A 15,990-nucleotide genomic window follows, 5' to 3' on the forward strand; every position below is an offset into this window, starting at 1 on the left:
CCTACCCTTAAGCCGGCGCCCCGGCTTGATGTGTGAATATACAGGGAGTTTGACCGACCCCCAACGGCACATTAATATTCAACTGACAGAGGCTGAAATTACTGAGGCTATCAAGAAAATGTTGAATGAACCGGAGGCCGTCTGCAGCCAAACCGGACTAAGTCCTTTCTGTACCTTCAACAAACCGCCATCTGTAAGAATTATCTAACTTCCTTACTGTAAGTTACCTCTTTTCAACATATTTCCTGAGAGCTTGTCTGATTTTGACAGGGTGATGATCCATTCTGGAATAAAAAGCCACAAGACAAACCAGCAAAACCGCAAGACAAACCGGTAAAGCCGCAAGACAAACCGGTCAAGCCAGTTCGTCCAAAGACCAAGGTTGTTAAAAAACCTAACAAGAAAAGGATCACTGCATCCTCCGAGCTACCAGCTGATGACGATGTGGGTAACCCGGAATCAGAGGTAGAACTTGACTCTCTTGGTTCATTTTTCGTACACCTCATTGACAATGATTATTATCAGGACGACGCTGAAGGTAGTCATGTTGATGATGTAGAGGTAATCATTATTTCCTCCGACTCAGATCCTCTGCCAACATCAAAAATCCGTCGAGCAAACCGGAAAGTAAAATTTTCTCACCCCTTGCTTACTTGGACCCAAACTTTCTTTTGAAGACACAGCAACACGAAGCTCGCCGCACAACCCGGCACAGCGGCCAGGTAGTTACCTCCGCCGGTTTACCGAACACTCCGGTTCGAAAACGCCGATCAGAGGTCTCTCATTCCCTTGACACTTCATGCCCCAAAGCGGGTTGTTTCCGTCAGCCTCTTAACCCGTCTGATTCAAATTATCAGGGTACTTCCCAGTCGTCTTTTGGCGAGTCGTCGGCCACAAAGCTTCCACCCCTCAAAACAGTTCTTGGGTGAGCCATACACTTATTTTTATCCTTGATATGTTATGTTTATATACTGTACTGATCCTCATGTTTATTTTTCTCAGCGCCAAGCCTAGACCCAGCAATAAAGCTCGGTTGAATAAACCGGCTGATGATAACATAGCTGGTGAACTGGAACCAACTCCAGATCCTGAAGAGACCGACGTTGACGCCATGCTTAATGACCCACCGCCTCAAGACCATGACCTTTTTGCTGAGCATGTAGAAGTTGACACCACAAGCCATGCTGACCAGCCAACCAGCCCTGTCCGACCTGATGACAAACCGGTTAGTCCAGTTAAGGCTACTAACAAACCACCAACTCTAGCAAAAGCTGCTGATGATAAAGAGGATGATATTATGATTACTGGCATTGGCCACACCACTCCTGGTAATCCTGTCGCTTTGTCAAAGCATACTGCCAAGGACAAGCTCTCTGCTATCGGCAAAGGCAAATGGAACGCCGATTTGTCAAACTATGCCCATCTTAGTGCTCAAGACCTTCACTCCGGCTTCTTGAACCGTCTGTACACCAGCCGTGACTATGAAGCTGGTTTGGTAAATTTGATGAAAGAGCGATATGAGGTAATTAATACTCAACTCTTCTTAACTGTCTTTCTTTGTAAATTCCAAATATTAACTCCAGTAGCCCCCAAGTGACGGTTTAAGATATCAATCTAAACCGGGACTTTTAATAACAATCTTTATATTTGCAACACTTCATCTTTTTTCACTGGTATAGTCCCCAAGGGCCGGTTTAACTTTATAAAGATGAACCGGGACTGTAGAAGAATTCCCATAGCAGCAATTATGAGCAAACACACATTAGCCCCCAAGTGCCAAGATTAATACTTGTACTGTGCTTGGGACTTGTAAAAATTTCTGATAAAGAGCAAATATGCATTAGCCCCCAAGTACCAAGGGCATATATAACTTGTTATGTGCTTGGTACTTCAAATATGTACTGTCAACTCATGATATATCTGTCTCTTTATAGGCTGAGCTGAGTAAGAAAGAAAGCCAAACCGCTGATCTGCAAGAGAACCTCAAATCCCAGCAAGCCGAAACCTCCAAAGCCAAGGAAGAGTTGACCAGCGCTCTAGGGGCTATGGAGAAACTGAAAGAGGGCTTCAACAAGGAGCGGGCGGATTGGGAGACTGAAAAATCCGCTTTGATAAAAAGGGTCGAGAACGCAGAAGCAGCTCTTACACCGGTGGTTAATGAACTGACCGGTGTAAAGCGGTAGATCATGCCATGACTGCTGCCGTGTTCGGTAAACATCTTCTCCTTAATACTTTCAACATGTTTTTCCATGTGTTGTCGGTTTACTGATGTGTACAATGGTGCAGGAACTTGCACTAGCCATTTGGGCTCTGATGTACAGAAGAAGTTGAAGGCTGCCTACACTCTGATAGAACAGTTGTACACCGGCACGCAACGGATCATCTATACCGCTTCACACAATAATCCTCCTCCCACCTTGATCAAGGAAACCTTAGAAAGGTTATCTATGCTTCCTGCCCGGGTAGAAGAGCTAAAAAAGTCTGCCGCAAGAACGGGTGCTCTGACCGCACTAATCCGGGCAAAAGCATGGGTACCTGACTTTGATCCAGTAGAAGCGGCCCAAGGCTATCCCAGCTTGAAAGAAGACGGAACAGAATTTGGCAATGATGATCTGCGAACCATAACCGGGAAGTACGTCCATTGGCTTGTCAACTAGCTGAAGAAGCAGATCTCTCGTACTACCAGGTGAGTTATGATGACAAGAACAAACGGGTTGCTGCACCAATTCCATAAGCGCAAAATCTTATCCCACCAATCCATAAGCACACTTATGCCCCTGACATTGAACCGTCCACGCTTATAAGCGATGAAGCTGTATTCCAAGCCCTAACTGGGATCGACTGGGCAACTGTTGACTTCCAGCCGCTGGGTAGAGAAGAGGGAGTTGAACCGGTGCGAGATGATCCGCAGCCATCAGGCCAAGATGGTGACAAATCATGATCTGGAGGCCCGTGTAGTCTTCTACATGCTGCCACACGTATTTGAGAAAACAATTATCCTTTTGGGCACTGAAACGCCTTGTAATAGGCTAGTTAAAACACTTGATCTGTTATGCCTTCGTGCATGTTTATCTGCGACTAATGCTTGCTAATCCGCCATGCTTAAGATATAAGTTCATAATCCATAGCCATTTATTCAAGCTATCCCTGCAGATAAGAAGCTTAAAGCGCCCTGGCGGTTTACCACCGGGCGGGTCACAATACCCAAATATATATATGACCAAGGTTTATAACCAAGGTTGTAAAAGATAACCAAATATAAAAATATATGATACCTGTGACCTTTAGGCATGATGTTGGCTGACCAACTTTGTAGTGAGGGTCATAACCCTACTCCGGAGGAGAAATAACTCCTGTTATATGATGCCAGTTTACAATAAAACTGTTCCACGTTGTGATAAACACCGGTTTATTCCATACTGGTGACTTCGAGTCAAAACCAGACCGGGCTGATAGTCTCTGGATTATAATTTGATCATGTACTGACAACTTGTAGTTGTCAGCCTAACCGGGTTGATAAACACCGGGTTGATAAACACCGGTTTGAAAACATCACAAATCTTATCAAAAGAAAGAAAAACTTAGCAAAAGGCAAATAAAAACCGTTGTAGTCGAGGCTTTTCACGGGCTGCCAGGCCCCAAATTCGAGGCTTTTCATGGGCTGCCAGGCCACCGAGTTAAACCATTTTTGCAAAGCCTTTTAAGATGGTCCTCAATCCTTAACCAATCATCGTTTTAACTTGACAAGTTCAGGGTCTTTATTTTAGAGTAACTTGTCAAAGTTCGAAGGGTCATACCAAGTTTACCTGGGCGGAGTGACTTACTTAAATAGGCAGGTTAACCTGGGGTTTTAGGTGTATACACCAGGCTTCCAAGCCATGGCTTGATAGCCTATTACAAGTGTAGATTCTTAGTTCATTTCGACAGCAAAGAATCCCCGAGTAACATTTTGAGCTGTGCTCAGTGGGTGCCTATGTTTGAGTTGTTGTTTTACAACACTCTCTTTGGCCCCGGATTGATTTGGCTTTGAGCCGATCAAGAGGTGTGACTATGGTTCGGATACGACCAAGCCCCCAAGTGATGATGTGGCATTGCACCGATCAAGAGGTGTAGCTATGGTTCGGATACGACCAAGCCCCCAAGTGATGTAATATAAAGCTTTGAGAAGCTAAATCAAGGGGTAAACCGGACGCCGCTTTATAAACAGAAGCTCCATGTAACCACCCATCATGTAAGAAAAACAACAAATACCCCGCTTTAGCTGAGGTTCCGATTTATTATATTGATCATAATATATACATTGTCATAATATGTACATAAGCAGAGCCTATGGCTCAAGTATAGTAGGGCCGAAGATGAGCAATATTCCACGGCCGGTGGGTCTCCTCCTCCGATTTACGTGAGTCTTTGCGCTCTCGAACATCTATGAGGTAGTACGACCCGTTGTGTAGATTCTTGCTGACCACAAAGGGTCCTTCCCAAGGAGGGGATAACTTGTGCATATCCGTCTGATCCTGGATGAGCCGAAGCACCAAATCGCCTTCTTGAAAGGTTCTGGTTCTAACCCGGCGGCTATGATAACGACGCAGATCTTGCTGATAAATCGCCGAATGGGCTGCTGCCATGTCACGCTCCTCATCTAACAGGTCAAGAGCTTCCTGTCGTGCCTTCTCATTGTCAGCTTCAACATATGCCGCTACACGAGGTGAGTCATGACGGATGTCACTAGGACGAACCGCTTCCGCTCCATAAACCATGAAGAACGATGTGTATCCTGTCGATCTGTTGGGTGTGGTATTGATGCTCCATAACACAGAAGGTAACTCCTCAACCCAACAACCCGGCGTCCGTTGCAAAGGAACCATAAGCCGGAGTTTGATGCCTCTCAAGATCTCTTGATTGGCTCTCTCTGCTTGACCATTGGACTAGGGGTGAGCCACTGATGACACGTCAAGCCGGATGTGCTCACGCTGGCAGAACTCCTTCATGGCACCCTTGGACAGATTGGTACCATTGTCTGTTATAATGCTGTGTGGAAAGCCAAACCGGAAGATCACCTTTTTGATGAACTGAACCACCGTAGCTGCATCACACTTACTAACCGGCTCTGCCTCCACCCACTTCGTGAACTTATCTACCGCCACCAAAAGGTGGGTCTTTTTGTCCTTGGATCTCTTGAAAGGCCCAACCATATCCAGCCCCCAAGTTGCAAACGGCCAGGTGATTGGAATCATCCTCAATTCTTGAGCTGGTACATGAGCGCGCCTTGAGAATTTCTGACAGCCATCACATCTTTTGACCAAGTCCTCGGCATCAGCATGAGCTGTCAACCAATAGAAACCGTGACGAAATGCCTTGGCCACCAAGGATTTTGAACCGGTGTGGTGACCACAATCTCCTTCGTGGATCTCACGCAAAATTTCACGGCCTTCTTCCGGAGACACACAGCGTTGAAACGCCCCTGTCACACTGCAATGATGTAACTCTCCATTGATAATAGTCATGGACTTGGACCGCCGGATTATCTGCCTGGCCAAAGTTTCATCCTCTGGTAACTCTCCCCGGTTCATATACGCCAGATATGGAACCGTCCAATCCGGGATAACATGAAGAGCCGCCACCAACTGAGCTTCCGGATCAGGAATAGCCAAATCCTCTTCACCAGGGAGCTTGACGGACGGATTATGCAACACATCCAGGAAGACATTAGGTGGAACCGGTTTACGTTGGGAACCTAAACGGCTTAAAGCGTCCGCCGCTTCGTTCTTCCGCCGGTCCACATGATCCACCTAATAACCTTTGAAGTGACCTGCAACAATATCCACCTCACGACGATATGCCGCCATGAGTGGGTCCTTGGAATCCCAAGTGCCGGACACTTGTTGAGCCACCAGGTCCGAGTCACCGAAGCACTTAACTCGGCTTAGGTTCATCTCCTTAGCCATCTGAAGACCATGGAGTAGGGCCTCATATTCAGCTGCATTGTTAGTGCAAGGGAACATTAAACGGAGAACATAACAAAACTGATCACCTCGTGGGGAAGTTAATACGACTCCAGCCCCCGAGCCCTCCAATTGCCTGGACCCATCAAAATGAATAGTCCAATAAGTATGATCCGCCTTCTCTTCTGGCGCTTGTAGTTCCGTCCAATCATTGATGAAATCCACAAGTGCCTGAGATTTGATCGCCGTTCGGGGTATGTATTTCAACCCGTGAGGCCCGAGCTCGATAGCCCACTTAGCAATCCGGCCAGTTTCTTCCCTGTTCTGGATTATATCTCCCAAAGGAGCAGAGCTGACCACCGTGATGGGATGACCTTAGAAATATTGCTTAAGCTTCCGGCTTGCCATGAAAACTCCATACACCAACTTCTGCCAATGCGGGTACCTCTGCTTGGACTCAATAAGTACCTCACTGATATAGTAAACCGGCCATTGAACCGGATATTCCTTTCCAGCCTCCTTTCGCTCTACCACAATAGCCACGCTAACAGCCCGGGCATTAGCTACCACATATAGCAACAATGGCTCCTTGTCAACCGAAGCAGCGAGAACCGGCGGATTAGCCAACTGCCGCTTTAAGTCCTCAAATGCTTCATTAGCGGCGTCACTCCAGACGAAGTTATCCGTTTTCTTCAGCATCTGATATAAAGGGATGGCCTTCTCGCCCAGGCGACTGATAAACCGGCTCAACGCGGCAATCCGGACTGCCAGGAGTTGAACATCATTGATACACTTCGGTTTGGCCAAAGAGGTGATGGCTTTGATCTTTTCCGGATTAGCTTCAATGCCCCTGTTAGACACCAAAAAACCCAAGAGTTTGCCTGCAGTTACACCAAATACGCACTTGGCCGGATTAAGCATCATTTTATAAACCCGCAAGTTATCAAAGGTTTCCTTCAAGTCATCAATCAATGTCTCCTTCTTTCTTGATTTCACCACAATATCATCCACATAGGCGTGAACATTGCGGCCGATCTGTTTATGAAGACAATTCTGCACACACCGTTGATAAGTCGCCTGGGCACTCTTGAGCCCAAAGGGCATGGACACATAGTAGAAGGCTCCAAAGGGAGTTATGAAGGCTGTCTTCTCCTGATCCTTAACTGCCATTTTGATCTGATGATAACCAGAATATGCATCCAAAAAGCTTAAACGCTCGCAACCCGCCGTAGCATCAATAATTTGATCAATACGGGGGAGGGCAAAAGGATCTGCTGGACAAGCTTTGTTGAGATCTGCGTAGTCCACACACATACGCCAAGTGTCGTTCTTCTTAAGGACCAGCACCGGATTAGCCAGCCACTCAGGATGAAATACTTCAACGATAAATCTAGCTGCCAAGAGCCTGGCTACTTCTTCTCCAATAGCCTTGCATCTTTCTTCATTGAACCGGCGGAGAAACTTCTTGACCGGTTTATACTTGGGATCAACATTGAGAGTGTGCTCAGCGAGTTCTCTCGGTACACCTGGCATGTCAGAAGGCTTCCACGCAAAGATGTCCCGATTCTCACGGATGAACTCAATGAGCGCGCTTTCCTATTTCGGATCCAAGTTAGCGCTGATGCTAAACTGCTTGGACGAATCGCCGGGCATGAAGTCAACAAGCTTAGTCTCATCAGCCGATTTAAACTTCAGGGCCGGATCATGCTCTGTAGTTGGTTTCTTCAATGAAGTCACTTCTGCCGGATCAACATTGTCTTTGTAAAACTTCAACTCTTCTGTTGCACAAACCGACTCAACATAAGCCACATCACCTTCTTCACACTCCAAAGCGATCTTGCGGCTCCCATGCACTGTTATAGTTCCCTTGTGACTCGGCATCTTGAGCTGAAGATAGACATAACAAGGTCGTGCCATAAACTTAGCATAAGCTGGTCGTCCAAACAGGGCATGATATGGGCTCTTGATTTTCACCACTTCAAAGGTCAACTTCTCTGATCTTGAATCATGCTCGTCGCCAAAAGCAACCCCCAGAGCTATCTTACCAATGGGATATGCCGATTTCCCAGGTACCACACCATGAAAGACCGTGTTGGACGGTTTAAGATTTTTATCTGTTAATCCCATGCGATGGAAGGTTTGATAATAAAGGATATTGATACTACTCCCCCCATCCATGAGTACTTTGGTGAACTTATAACCTCCCACCTGAGGTGCCACCACCAATGCCAGATGACCCGGATTATCAACCCGGGGTGGATGATCCTCTCGACTCCACACAATAGGTTGTTCAGACCAGCGCAAGTATCGGGGAACCGCCGGTTCAACGGAGTTCACTGCCCTTTTATGAAGCTTCTGATCGCGCTTGTCCAGGCTAGTAGTGAAGACATGATACTGCCCGCTATTCAACTGTTTCGGGTTGCTCTGGTAACCCGATTGCTGCTGCTGCTGTTGCTGAGTCCCATGATTATTATAACCACCTTGGTTGCCCTGATTGCTTTGATTACCCTGTCCACTCTGGTTGCCATGAAAGCCTGAACCGGAATTACCTCCACCGTCACCCGGCCCATGAGATCCGGAGCCTGAACCGCCACCCGGTCCATGATCATACCAGAAAACATCAGAGTTTTTGAACTCTTGCATGATGTAACAATCTTTCCAGAGGTGTGTGGACGGGTTCTCCTTCGTCCCGTGCTTTGGGCAAGGCTGATTCAGCAGATAAGACAGACGGTCCAGATTAGGACTTGGCCCTCCACCGCGCTGGGGCGGTTTACCCTTACGCCGCTGGCCCTTGTCATGTGTGTTGGTATTAGCCACAAAGTCTAAAGTGTGGTCCGCCTTACGCTTGCCGCCGTTTCCATGACCCATCGGGTTGTGGTGCTGCCCCTTGGCGTTGCCGCTCCTTTTTCCCTTCCCTGTCTTATCATCGTCAGACTCGGGATCCTTGGTACTATCAGAGTCAGCATACTTCACCAGAGCAGCCATGAGAGTTCCCATGTCATTACAATGACGTTTGAGCCGTCCCAACTTCAACTTCAGGGGTTCAAACCGGCAATTGCCTTCCAATGTTAAAACTGCGGTATCAGCGTTGATACGGTCCGATGAATGCAAAATCTCTGAAACCCGGCGCACCCAACGGGTTGTTGACTCTCCTTCTTCCTGGACACAGGCAGCTAAGTCCACAATCGACATGGGCTGCTTGCATGTATCCTTGAAATTCTAGATAAACCGGGCTCTCAACTCGGCCCATGACCTGATAGAATTAGCCGGCAAGCTCTTCATCCAAGTGCGGGTCGTCCCCTCTAGCATCATGACGAAGTATTTTGCACACGCCGCATCGTCCACATCCAGCATCTCCATGGCCATCTCATAGCTTTCGACCCATGTCTCAGGCGACAAATCGGCGGTGTAATTCGGCACCTTGTGCGGGCCTTTGAAATCCTTGGGCAGGCGCACATTGCGCAACGCTGGGACGAGACACGGTACTCCCAAAGAACTAGAAGTAACTCCTGGTTCCACTGACGTGGTTGGACGAACCGGAGTAAGCTGACGAGCTTCATGCTGCGCCGCTAATTCGGCCTCTCTACGTGCCCGAGCCCGGTCCACCACCTCCTAAGCATCACCAGCACCACCCGCCGGGTTATTGCCACAGGACGGATCACGGTTCCGCGCGTTGCTTGACACTGCCGGTTCATCCATACGCCTACTGTAACTCCGGCTTGGGTGGGGAGTGGAATGGATCCGGTCGCGACTATATGAATAAGCCTCCTGCTGAACCAAAGCTGTCTGAAGAAGCTCCCTAACCCGACGCGTCTCGACCGCCGCCGGAGACTCGCCTTCAATCGGGATGGCCGCCAGCCGTGAAGCGGCAGCGAAAATGTTGTCCATCGGGTTAGAGTAATGACCCGGTGGTGTTGGGACATGCTGTGTTACAATGTTGTTCTGATGAGGCGAATCCACCAAACGTGGCTGAACCGGCGCCCCCGCTCCAGGTGCCTCTGCCCGGTTTACCACCGGCGGATTACTGGTCCCTGCTCCTGGGGTGTTAAAGAGGTTTCTAGTGTCATAAACCGGTGGCAGGCGAGATCGATACCTCCTCTTCAGGACTTCGTTCGACACACTCTGATCCAGCATAATCCGGTAAGCCTGTGCATCCAATGCGGCCCGCTCCGCGGCCATCCTGGTATCCTCAGCTGCCAAGTCGGCCTTGGCCTGGGTGATCTGATCTTTCACCTTCGTGATTTCCGCATTGTGTGCATCCTGATCTGTCGGGTTAACCTCCGCCATCAGCTTTGCCAACGCGTCAAACAAATCAGATAGAACCTGAGCCGGCGGTCGCACAGGGCCTCCTGCCCCGGCTTCTGTCGCTGCTGCCGATCCAGAAATCATCGCCGCTGCGGTCGAAGAGTGGAGCGCTGGTTGCGTACCGGCCATGAAGATCGCAACCCGGTTTGGCAGATCAAAGGGGTCCGGAATACTGTCGCCATCGGAATAGCCCCCAATCCGGCCATCTTGCAACTGATATAACGACTCGGTCTCTCCGGTCGATGACTCGTCGCCGGAATAAATGACGGTTTCACCACCAGATTCCGATCTGTCCTCAGGTTCCCCTCCGTGGATGACTCCCACGAAGGCACGCTTCATGACAGGCTTAACCCAGGCAGGTCTCGCACGCTGAGCCGTTTCGACGAGGTCGGTGCAGATGTCCGGCTCAGGGCCCGGTTCGCCGATCTTGCCAATGAAGACGTGTATGCCACCAAAGGGGACCCGGTACCCATACTCGATTGAGCCGGCTTCGGGGCCCCAGCTTGCATCGTCGATGTAGAGCTTGCCACGACGACTCTTGGTCATCCAGACCACAGCGTAGCCCTTGAGTCCTTCGAAGCTGCCCTCTAAGAACTTGAAACCATCGTGCGATAGCCCCACGGTGGGCGCCAACTGTCGTGGTTTTGTCACGGCAGATGTCCTAGAGGAAGGACTTAGTCGTGGAGCCATCGCTACGGGTTAACTTAAAGGGGTTAAAGAGGACAAGGGACGCAAGAGAGTTTATACTGGTTCGGCCCCTTGCGGTGAAGGTAAAAGCCTACGATCCAGTTGTTGTGGGATTGCTTGGGTTTCGATGACCAGGGAGCGAATACGCTTTGCCTGGGTCTCGAGTTGTTGTCCCTGAACCGCCGCCGGGTCGTCCCCTTATATACATGGGTTGACGCCCGTCGGTTTACAGAATCCCGAGGCCGGCTCATAAACATGTCCGGCTCGGTCTCTGCTCTTTCTATCTTACAATACAAGTTTACATATCAATGTCGGTTTATGCCTACAAGCCTTAAACCGGCTTTGGGCCCTGGGCCTTCATAAAGCGTCACCATCTGTCTTCATGGGCTTCAGATATAATGAACTACTTATGGGGTTAACCCGGCCTCTCCTGGCCGGTTTACGCCCAGTGGTAATATCCCCAACAGATACTGACTCATCACTCCCAGATGTACGGATGCCTGTTGTTGTAGCCTGCACATCTGCAACCGGCGGAGATGGTCAGCCGCTTGCATCAGAGCTAGTGGGAACAGTGGACGGTGCAGCAGTAGTTTTGTTGACTGGCGCCTCATGAACATCTGAGTTGCCACCTGTCAGCAGCTTTGAATGAATGCGTTCGAGTGGGTCTCTAGTGTTCTGCTTGGTCACGCGTGTAGTAGTCTTCTTCACCCTGCAAGAAAAGCACATGAAAAGTATAAAAATTTGAACAAAATAGTTGCCATGGTAGCCATCTTAAAAATGAAAAAAATGTGTGATGTGCCAGAGCTGCCATTTGAGAACTAGGTATGGATGAGCACACAACACAATGTAGGGGGGTGGAAGCCAGTGGAAAGCTGGTAGTTGCCATATAAGTGGAATAAGAATTGCCATGTGGCCTAGTTAGAAGTTGCCATGCAGAACAAGCAGGAGTTGGCATGCAGCAAAAAAATAGATCATGAGAAAACAGCAGTTGCCATGTGGGACTGATGGCAGTAGCCCATGTGGCAAGCTGGACAGTGAAGGGTAACGCAGCAGAAAACAAAAATTTTCCGACCTACGCACCAGCCCAGGACCACTATGGAGACTGCATACATGGTTTGATCTTTTTCGTTACCGACTCGTAGCGCAGCAGGAAGTAGAGTCGATGACGATCGGCGGTGCAGATCCCCGCAGCTAGGATTTACAACCTCCCAACCGCGAGGATGTATACCCTCATCTGCTCCTCAGACAGCCCTCCGGGAGGCGGTCGAACAGCCCCCCGGACGGTGTCGCGGACAGCCCTTCGGGAGGACCTTCGAAACTCGAACGGTCACTCGGACAGCCCTTCGGGAGGACCTTCGAAACTCGGACGGTCACACGGACAGCCCTTCGGGAGGCACTCACGAACTAAGACCAAAACTATGATCTCTCTACAGAGTTGCACACATACGGTGTCATCTATCCGGCAGGGCTTCGCCATCCAGAACTAGTTCCTGCCGGAACCCAGACAGCCTTACGGCTCTACGAAACTCTTTTCGTGGTAGGGAGAGAAGAAGCCAGATAATGCATGGCATGTGTATGAGAGCAAGGGATGAGTGTGGAGGGCTGCCCCTCCACCTCTGTTTATAGGAAATCCCAAGGGGGTAGGGTAGTTTCACAAAAAACCCAAAATGCACATGAATGAAGTCCTTCCACAAGGACCTAGGAGTGAAACCAAGGAACAAGAGGGTCCCCAAGGGGGGATACCCCATGTGTCCGGCCACACCCCCATGAGGGGCCCAAAAAATGGCTCCTATCCATCCATGTCATCCCCAAGATCTTTTGGAGCAAAGCCCCAAAAGGTGGCTTTCCATAAAGTAACCATAAAGCTGATTTTCACTATTCACGACGACATTTTTCAGCGTCTGATCGAACTGAAAATATTTATGTGGGCTAAGAACATTTCCAGTACCCACTAAAATGATTTTCAACGCGTTCCGAAACAATTCCGGTTTTAGTGATTTTCATCTGCGAAACGCATCTGAAGTGGCTCCGGCAGCTCCGGAACATTTCCGGTTTTTATCTCAGAAAATTCCAAAAAGCTTCCAGAATGATTCTGGCATCCTCCAAGAATTATCAGGCATGTGCCGAAACCAATTTGACTTAATGGTGTATCCCGAAACAACTTTTCGGTATCATCGAAACTTATCCGATGACCTCTCTCTGCGGTACGATTCCGCTGTCCGAAACTTTTCGGTGTCCGAAACTTTTTCGGTGATTTTCTCTCAGACTCCCTGTCTAGTATTCAGAAGATAGATGACCCTTAAGCGTGTGACCCTATAGGTTCGGTGAAGTATAGACATGACCCGGAACCCCTTCCGATCAATGATCAACATCGGAGCCGTGGACACCCATATTGACCCCTATACCCACACGAATAAATATTCGAGTGAACCTCCAGTTGCCGTGTGCTATTCCTGTTGCTTTGCGATATGTTACAAATACCCGAGGTGAGGCATGTTGTCATTCCCGTGGATCAACAACTTGTCCACTATGCTAGTTACCTCGTTACCGGTATTGTTCTCTTTTCTCGTTATCGTGTTCCGGCATCCCTGTGATCAAATCACAAAGTGTCTGGCCAGACGATGATGGATACCGTAACACCGAGAGGGCCCAGAGATATCTCTCCATCGTCGGAGGAGCAAATCCCAATCCTGAGCTATCAAGTTACTTGACACACTTTTCCATGAACCCGTAAGCCGCCGTAATAGCCACCCATTTACGGATGACGTTTAACAAACCCCAAAGTTCATGAAGCAAGCATGAAGAAACTCGATACTCTCATGGTCTAAGGAATCATGCAAACGTTAACCATCTCTGTGTTATGTACCAATAAACTTGTGACGAATGAATCTCATAGCATAACATCAATCCGGGTCGATTCAACACAAATGTTCTCTTAACATTGTGCCCTCAAAGTTGCTGGCATAGACATGCCCATGACCAGGAAAACAGAATCATCATGCAACACTTGAGCTAGTCTTAGATGCCAGACTAGGAATACTTCTTACCGTTTATTATTCCACACGTGCATTTGAGTCTTCCTCCGAGCCTCGTGGATATTGCAGACTCGAGAATCATTGCAGTTATAGCATGGAACATAAACATAATTATGAACTCGGAGATAAATAATATCATTTATTATTGCCTCTAGGGCATATCTCCTACAGACTCCCACTTGCACTAGAGTCAATAATCTAGCTTATGCTAATGCACTTCACACCTGTGGCACACCGGTGTAAATATGCTTCGCTTGTGGTATAGCCTGATGTCCAACGGATCTGACGACTTCAGTTCCATGTGTATCTTTGCATGTCCTCGCGTTTTCACGTTTTCACAAAATTCATATTTTGTGTGGACTTGGCTTTGTATGTATGTGAATCACAGGTCGAACCTGGATTCCTTAGACTGAGTTATGGAGCAACTACCTGCAGTAGTGTCCCATTGTCAAAAGCCATCTTGGAACTATACTAAGTTCATGAATGAACTATATGATTCAACATCTTCTTTGTCGCTTCTAAAGCGTCAACATACTTAGCCCTTGTTATAGAATTCGCCACAGTAACTAGTTTGAACAAATTCCAACTAACTGTGCCACCACATTGTGTGTTACACAAAACCCTTAATTTAAATCGAAAATCGCATGGAGAAAAGATGAAGACTCTATCGATGTAACATTTTACAACGAACTCTTCATGATCTCTGCTTGCGAGAAAACCATGTCATCAGTACTTACTCTAGTACTCTGTGACATCTTTCACTGTTGTCCCATGATCAGTAATTTGATCACTTTGGTATCCATACTCGCAACACCTTGGGAGTATTGGACATATCTGGTTGTTTTACATACCATGGAATACATGATTAATCCAAACACAAAAGTGTGTGGAATCTGCATCATGTATTTTACTCATCAGTGTTTTGGGACACCGAGTCTTGCAAAAACTCTTTCCATGTGACTTTGGCAAGAATCACTCCTTGGCGTTTTAAATGCTAAAAGGTTTTAGCAACTTGTCAATATGTATTCATTGCTTAGCCCCATTAGGTAAATCTATCTCCATAGATCATCATGGCTAATATTGAGGCTATTTAGCCTAAGCACTTCATCGAAAAACTATTTTCAAATGAAGTCCTAATTTGTGTCAAGAAATTTATTTCCAATTACCAATGTGCCAAGCACATAAGGTTTTTAGAAATATTATTACGCTCCCACTTACTTTCTTGAATTACAAGCATCTTCGTTACCCATTGATGAAGTCAAAACCCCTTTGACCATTTCATCAAAACACGAAGATTCCAACTCCATTTTGCTCTCTTCTGTCCATTGCTGGAACTCTGAAGTTTGCATACCTACTAGCATCCTCTGGATCGACAAATTACTTTGGACTGTATCATATACAAGTCCTAGCTTTCATTTCCATCAGATGGAAATCCTTTTATCATCCATGTTTCATATCTCATGATTGAAATATGTATTAATTGCTAGTTCAACCCGAACCGACTTTAAGCATCGCTACGATGAAAACAACCTCATCGTATTATTTCAACAAGTCGAGCTTTATGGATAAAACATTTTATCCGTATCAGTTTTAAGTTCCATAAATATTCGTTAGACTCTAAGTCTTCCGAAAGGTGTATCAAGGTTTTAATCTTGAATCACTTATATGGAAACTAACTCGGGTTGTATTGGCATTTAGCCAATTCCGGAGTCAGGGCCCATCAACGCTTCCTTGTGTATCGTAGGTATAATGTTGTCTAACAACAATATCTCATTTGCGCACCTGAGAGGTTTGCACGAGCCTTGCCTACGTGGTTCAGCTGCAAGTTCGACCGAAGTTCATACATTTTATTGTAGAGACTTCTGTATCAGTCGCAGTAGGAAACTCTGGAATTTCTTCCAAGGTCTCTTTCCTTTGATCTGATGAAGATACTGTTTATCTCGTCGAATTGCACTATTCTCCCACTCACCTTTTAGACAGAACCATTCTCTTTAAAAGCACACCGTTTCGCGGCAAAACTA

This window comes from Triticum aestivum, chromosome 7D (assembly GCF_018294505.1).
Source record: "Triticum aestivum cultivar Chinese Spring chromosome 7D, IWGSC CS RefSeq v2.1, whole genome shotgun sequence".
NCBI lineage: Eukaryota > Viridiplantae > Streptophyta > Magnoliopsida > Poales > Poaceae > Triticum > Triticum aestivum.